Genomic DNA, 8,400 nt, shown 5'->3' with positions numbered 1-8,400 from the left:
AACTGACCAGGAATTCCATTTAAAATTATTCTTTTTTAATAATAGATAAAATGTATTGTGCACTCCTTAAGTATTTGGTACTCTGAATACATTATTTTATTTAAGACTCACAATAACCCTAAGAAGCAGGAACTAACATTATCTTCACTGAACAGGTGCAGAAAATAAGGCAAAGACGTTAAGAAACTTGCCCAAGGTCAGGTGGTAGGTGGTGGAGTCTGATTTTAAAGCTGAGTCTGCCTGACTTGGAGCCAAAAGCCTAAAACAGAGTACCATAAACTTTTCATTAGTCTAGGTATTACTTTATGGACTACAACAATAAAAGCACATTGTTTTTATAGTAGTCTATAGTTAAGAATTAATCACAAATTCAAACAGACTTTTCTTATTAGTTCCAATTACTAAGCTTTTAACATATGTTAGCTAATACTCTTCCCTCAAACCTCAAAGTATTTTTGCAATAAAATTTTATTCATGCTCAGTTAAAAATCCCATGGGATTTACTATAATTTTTCCATTGAAGAAAGACATTAATATTGCAAGCTAAATTTAGAACCATATATGAAGAGCCTTAAAATATTTACATCCTATAACTTAGGAATTCAATTTCTAGAGAACTTATCCTCCAGAAATAGTTAAAATACATATAAATATTTTATTACAAACATAGTTATTTATATGTTTTTATAAAATCAAAATTTGGAAGTAATAAAAATATATTGAGGAATGGTTAAATAAATGATGGCATTGCCATTTCAAGTGATATTTATAAAGAGCTTACTATACCATGGAAAAACACTTGAGTTATATGTTTATTTTACTTAGTGTGTGAAGCAGAGAAGCAGGGCATTATAGAGTAAGCATTTAGTCACAACCGTGTAAGATAAACTTCCCAGAATCGCAAAATTAGAAGATACCAAACATGTTTAAAATGCCTTTATATTGTACTCTTATTTTTCTGTATTTTCCAGTTTAAAATAATCTGCACATACTAATTTTCAAATGAAAAAACACATTTTAGGGCCTCCCTGGTGGCGCAAGTGGTTGAGAGTCCGCCTGCCGATGCAGGGGATACGGGTTCGTGCCCCGGTCTTGGAGGATCCCATATGCCGCGGAGCGGCTGGGCCCGTGAGCCATGGCCGCTGAGCCTGCGCGTCCGGAGCCTGCGCGTCCGGAGCCTGTGCTCCGCAACGGGGGAGGCCACAACAGTGAGAGGCCCGCATACCGCAAAAAAAAAAAAAAAAAACACATTTTAATTTTCTTTTAAAAAAGCTATAGGCCAGTAAGATGGCAGAATGAGAGCTCCCCGGCTTGTGTCCCCCACAACAACAGTAATTTGGTCATCCTCAGACAAAAGTGCCTTTGTGGGAGCTTTGGATCCAGGTAAGAGGTTGTGAAAGCCTGATGGGGCCCAGGATTGTCGAGGGCCGTTTTAAGAAGGCACGCCCACACCCAGGCGGCAGGCCCACGGACCGAGGTCCCAGTGACAGGCCCAGAAACAGCCTCTTCTCCCTGTGGACTTGCTACAGCCCCATTTGGCCTTGGGCCTGCCAACAGCACCATTCCCCAAGGGACTCAGGAGGATAACTGGCCTGCCAACCTCAGTCCCAGTTGTGGACCCTGAAGTGGCCTGTGACCCAGCTCCAGTCCCTCTGGGCCACAATCGAGAAGTAGTCCTGCGCACCCAGGGACCCATGCCCGTCAGTGACCCTGGAGGAAGGCCCACCAACCTTGGTCTGATGGTGGAGCCTGAAGTGGCCCTACAGCTTGGCTCCAACCCTTCTCAACCGTGGTCTGAGAGGAGTCTTGACAACCCAGGGACATGATGGGAGACGTGGTCCTTCACATTCCTGATGGTGGGCCTGCTGACCTTGCTTTGTTTACATATCCTGAAGCAGCCCTGTGACCTCGCTCCAGCCCTACTTAGCCATGGTCCAGAGGCAGTTCGGGTCACCCAAGAACCCAGCAGGAGACATGCCTCCCCAAGCCCCTGGAAGCAGGCCTGCAGACCTCAATTCCAGCTGTGGATCATAAAGCAGCCTCTCATCTCAGCTCAGTCCCTCTCAGCCATGGTCCAGGGCAGTCCTGCATGCGCAGGGATCTGACCAGTGACCCAGCAGGATCTCTCCCAGGAACCTGGTGGGAGACACACCTGTCTGTGTACATGACAACAGGCCAGCTATCTGCAGACCCAACTGCAGACCCTGAAGTGGACACTTGTCCCAGCACCAGCCCTACTGACCAAGGTCCTGGAGCCATCCACCCAGAGACCAAACAGGATCCATGCCCACCTGAGCGCCTGGTAACAGGCCCACCAAAATCATGAAACACCACTGCGGACCCACACCCCTGAACAACCAATGGATCAAAGAAGAAATCAAACAGATCTTGAGACAAATGAAATGGAAATGAAAATGGAAACACATACCAAAGCTTATGAGATGCAGCAAAAGCAGTTCTAAGAGGGAATTTTTCAGTGATAAATATCTACATTAAGAAAAAAGAAAGATCTCAAATTTACACCTAAATTTATACCTATAGGAACTAGAAAAAGAAGAACAAACTAAGCCGTCAGTTAGCACAAGAAAGGAAATAGCAAGGAAGAGCATAAATAAATAAAACAGAGACCAGAAAAACTTTAGAGCAGATCTATAAAGCTAAGAGTTGGCTTTTTGAAAAGGTGAACAAAATTGGCAAACCTTTAGTGAGACTAACCAAGAAAAAAGAATAAATACATAACATAAATAAAATAATAATTTTATAATACAATAATTTAACAAAATTATAAATAAAATTATAAATGGAAGAGGGAACATAACTGATACCACAGAAATATAAAGGATCAAGGGAGACTACTATGAATAATTATATGCCAACAAATGAGATAACATAGAAGAAATGGATAAGTCCCTAGAAACATACACCTCTCAAGACTGGATCATAAAGAAATAGAAAATCTGAAGAGTCCAGTAATGAGTAAAGAGATGGAAGCAGGGCCTCCCTGGTGGCGCAAGTGGTTAAGAGTCCGCCTGCCGATGCAGGGGATACGGGTTCGTGCCCCGGTCTGGGAGGATCCCATATGCCGCGGAGCGGCTGGGCCCGTGAGCCATGGCCGCTGAGCCTGCGCATCCGGAGCCTGTGCTCCGCAACGGGAGAGGCCACAACAGTGAGAGGCCCACATACCGCAAAAAGAAAAAAAAAAAAAAAGAGAGATGGAAGCAGTAATCAAAAATCTCCAAACAAAGAAAAGCCCACGACCAGAAGGTTTCTCTAGTGAATTCTACCAAACTTTTACTGAAGAATCAATGCTAATCCTTTTCAGACTCTTCTAAAAAATTAAAGAGATGGAAACACTTCCAAACTCTGGTTATGAGACTAGCATTACCCTCACACCAAAGCTAGATAAGGACAGTACAAGAAAAGAAAATTACAAACCAATATCCCTGATAAACATAGATGCAAAAATCTTCAACAAAATACTAGCAAATAAAATTCAACAGCACATGAAAAGTATCATACACCATGATCAAGTGAATTCTATGCCTGAGTTGCAAGGATGGTTCAACATACACAAATCAATAAATATGATATACCACATTAGCAAAGGATAGTAAAGGATAAAAATAATATGATCATCTCAATAGTTGGAGAAAAAGCGTTCAATAAAATTCAACATCCTTTTCTGATAAAAACTCTCAACAAATTAAGTATAGAAAGAATGTACTTCAACATAATAAAGACCATATATGATAAGCCCACAGCTAACATCATACTCAGTGGTGAAAAACTGAAAGCTTCTCCAAGATCAAGAACAAGAAAAACGTTCCCACTCTCACCACTTCTATTCAAGATAGTACTGGACATCTTAACCAGAGTAGGCAAGAAAAAGAAATAACAGGCACCTAACTCAGAAAGAAAGAAGTAAAACTGTCTCTCTTTGCAGATGACATGATCTTATATATAGGAAACCCTAAAGATTCCACCAAGAAACTGTTAAGAGCTAATAAACAGATTCAGTAAAATTGCAGGATACAAAATCAACATACAAAAATCAGTTGTGTTTCTATGCACCAGCAATGGACTATGTGAAAAAGAAATGAAGAAAACAATCCCATTTACAATAACATCAAAAAGAATAAAATACTTAGGAATAAATTTAACCAAAGAGGTGAAAGAAATATGCACACTGAAAACTATAAGACATTGATGAAAGAAATTGAAGAAGACACAAGTAAATGGAAAGATATCCCTTGTTCATGGATTGGTAGAATTAATATTGTTAAAATGTCCATTCTACCCAAGGCAATCTACAGACTCAATGCAATCTTCATCAAAATGTGAAATACCTTTACCTATATCTAATGGAATATAATGTAATATTATATGTTATCGATTATATTTATGTTATGTACTCCATTATAATATACAACATATCCTGTTTTATATATAAATTATATTTTATTTCATATATATGTATAATATTCCACTATATACATAAAGTAGAATATTATTCAGTCATAAAAGAGAAGGAAATCCTCCCTTTTCTGACAACATAGATGCATCCGGAGGACAGTATGCTAAATGAAATAAGACAGACAAGACAAATACTGTATACTCTCACTTACATATAAAATCTAAAAAAGTAAACTCACAGAAGCAGAGAATAGAGTGGTAGTTTCTAAGGACTGAAGGTGTGGAGGTGGAAATTGGGAAATGATCAAAATGTACAACTCTCAGTTATAAGACAAATAAGTTCTGGCCATCTAATATACAGCACAGTGACTACAGTTAATAATACTATCTTGTACACTTTACATTTGCTGAGAGAACAGATCTTAAGTGTTCTCACCACACACACACACACACACACACATACACACACACACGAAGATAACTATGTGATAACTATGTGGATGTGCTAATTAGCATGACTGTGGTAATCATTTCACAATGTATGTCTCAAGTTACCACGTTTTACACCTTAAATATACACAATTTTTATTTGTCAATTATACTCAATAAAGCTGGAACAAAAACAAAAAATTAAAATTAAAAGTTATGAACAAGAGTAACCAAAACTTAGCAAATTCGACCGTCTGTGAGTCAAGTTCAACTTGCCATGAATCCCACTGGTGCAGCTGAGGTAGTGAGTGTAGTTAGAGATCCCGAGGTCGAAAACACAGAGAGAACTCAGCTCCTTCAAGTACAAACCACAGGACTATTAACGTGGGCACGGCAATAGATTCCCATTGTCCTGGATGTGATATAGCTCCTTAGAAGCAACCACGAGCCCAGTATGCCCAGGCCCTTGTATGACTTGCTATATCACATCCCAACTTTGCCACTTGGTTCATCTGGATACCCTGGCAGTGTCTCAAAGCAATGGCCTTTGGAAGCCACCGCACTATCACTGAAAGAGACCAAAGGGAATTGCCACAATGAGATACCTTGCCTCTTTCTTGCTACTCTGAAGGCTGATCTTGTTCATAGCTGGGGGGAAAAAGAAAGTATGCATGGCAGAGGGAATGGGGGTGGGCATGGGGGTAAGTTCCTTGTCTTTTAGGACAAGTTCCATGTCAACTGGAAGGATGGCATAAATTGCAAAGTCATGGCCTTTCAGAGGTTGAGAAAGGCCTTAGCCGTGTCCATTTAAGTTCTTTTTGCATATTTTTAAAGAGAAAAAAAACCCCAGTGCATAGTTGGAAAACAATATTTTAAATATTTAGTCCTCTCAGATGTATCTTTAAGACCATATAAATTGCTTACTTCAAGATAACAAGTATAAATTTAAATAATTTATAATAATGTAATTTTTTAAAACTTTTATAAAACACCCTCTAAAAAGGTTTGCATGGTACAAAAAGTTTGGGAAACACTCCATTTTGCTACAGTCTTCTTGGATATTGACAGTGCATGTTGGCATATTAAAGGCTCCCAGGCATTCCACAAGATAGAAGGGTTTAGCTTTGCTTATCTCATTGTTTCTCAAACCTAATGAGTCACAACATCTTTTTCAAGCATAAAGAAAAGTGAATCAAGGACTTCTCTGGTGGCGCAATGGTTAAGAATCTGCCTGCCAGTGCAGGGGACATGGGTTCGAACCCTGGTCCGGGAAGATCCCACATGCTGTGGAGCAACTAAGCCCGTGTGCCACAACTACTGAGCCCACGTGCCACAACTATTGAAGCCCACGCGCCTAGAGCCCACGCTCCCCAACAGGAGAAGCTACCGCGATGAGAAGCCCGTGCACCACAACGAAGAGTAGCACCCGCTCACTGCAGCTAGAGAAAGCCCGCGCGCAGCAACGAAGACCCAGCGCAGCCAAAAATAAATAAATAAATTTATTTTAAAAAAAGAGAAGTGACTTGAAACACACTTTGGGAAGTGTTTCTCTAGGTATGTCCGTGTCCAAATCTCTTTTTCTTTCTCAGTCTCTTTTCCCATGTGAGACAACATCAGACCTCAAACTACTTCTCCCCAGCCTCTTTCTCAAGCTCCCCCCACCTCGACCCTAAAATACCACCCAGAACCTGGCAAGAACTGGATCACTTCCTGGGATATTGCTGGTGGGTTTCGTATATCAACTCTGACCTGAAGAGAATCCATGTTCAGCCAAGAGAACATTCAGTTCCCATTCCACTTGGTCCTTAGTCTCCCCACACCAGCAAAAGTTTTCATCAACTAAGGTCTCCTTGTTTTGTGTGTGTATGTGCGTGTGTGTGTGTGTGTGTGTGTGTGTGTGTGAAGTGGACATCTTTCCATTAGAAACTTGGCACTGGCTGAGGCACCAATTAATTTTGCATAAGCTGCCACTGCACCATTAGAGGCTAATCCGTTCATTCATAACCACAAGGTATTGTGTTAGGGTCATGTACATGACTTGTGCCTCCAGCACTATGGATTTATTTAGTCCTTAGCCTCTAGTTCCTGCAGCTGTGTCCTTTCAATGACTACTTTATGGTGGCCAAGAGAGTTGAGGTCGCCTGCCAGGACTCTGAGATCTGGAGGAACACATGGACACATTATTCCTCTACTCTGAAGCTATCCAATTCCTGTTCCGGTCAGATGGGGAGATAGTGGGAGGATATCTCTGAAGCAGCCCAGCACTTACTGTTGATGATACTACTCATGCCTGACATTACTGCAGAAGAACAGGCAAATTTATCCTCCTTGTTCTTCAGTGGTTAATTACCAGTGAAAGTGTAATAATGCAAAACATAATTCTGAATGTAGCTCCTGGGTTTCTTTGTAAGAACCGTTATGGAGCCATTATTTTTTTTACTCTTAAGACTACGCATGGGATCCAGTCTGCTTCAAACAAGAAGCCAGGAAAAAGGGCTTGCTATGCTAATTGAATATTAATTAGGCTTTTGCTTAAGTTACTGTGTGTTACAATTATTTGCAACTATTTTTTTTTTATTTTTTTATTTTTTTAATCTTTTTTTTTCCTTTTTGCGTTATGTGGGCCTCTCACTGTTGTGGCCTCTCCCGCTGCGGAGCACAGGCTCCGGACGCGCAGGCCCAGCGGCCATGGCTCACGGGCCCAGCCGCTCCGCGGCATATGGGATCCTCCCAGACCGGGGCACGAACCCGTATCCCCTGCATCGGCAGGCGGACTCTCAACCACTGCGCCACCAGGGAGGCCCCTTGCAACTATATTTTTTTCTGTATTTATGTTGAGGGGGAAAAAAAGTACCTGAAAGGTAGCAAGATTCTTACTTAGCCTGAATATCTGGAAGAAAGTATCTTGCCACTTTTTTTTTTTTGTACTTGTAACATTTGTAAAGGGTTTTGTTCTGCACTAAGAAAAAGCAAAATATCATCATCATTATTATTGGCCTTTGTTCACAATGGATTTCATCCAGACTCTAATCAGTTACTCTGTGACTAACAATCTGAGTCACTAAGTTTCACATGTTTATGGATTTCAACACAATTCCCAGGCTGAGCATTTTTTTGTTTATTTTCATGTTTCAGGACTCAAAAAACTAAATGCCCTTCCGGATTTCAAATCTGGTGTCACTGAGTGACTGGCTCTGAACAACTCAGCACATAGACTGAATCACTCCTTCAACAACAGATTAACATTGGCAAAAGGTCAAGAACTGACCAAACTGGCAAAAGGTTAGTATATACTTTTAGGGCAAAGTCTTTAGCCTGGTGGAGAATTCAGGTAAACATAAATATTTGTGTTTACACCATGGTAATGGTACTAGACAGTTTCGGAATTGAAAATGCAGGAACCTCCAACTAAAAGGGGATTAAGAGAAGGACAAAAAAAATGCAAGTATATTTACTGGTTATTAACTCTGTAAAGATCTACATCTTTATGCTTACAGCTTCTTCAAGGGAGTATCAGAAAATGAACAATCTGAGCTAAAATATCCTTTTTTATGGAAA

The sequence above is a fragment of the Mesoplodon densirostris genome, chromosome 4 (assembly GCF_025265405.1).
Source record: "Mesoplodon densirostris isolate mMesDen1 chromosome 4, mMesDen1 primary haplotype, whole genome shotgun sequence".
NCBI classification, from domain to species: Eukaryota; Metazoa; Chordata; class Mammalia; order Artiodactyla; family Ziphiidae; genus Mesoplodon; species Mesoplodon densirostris.
The sequence above is the reverse complement of the archived record's forward strand: the minus strand, read 5'-3'. Positions refer to the sequence as shown.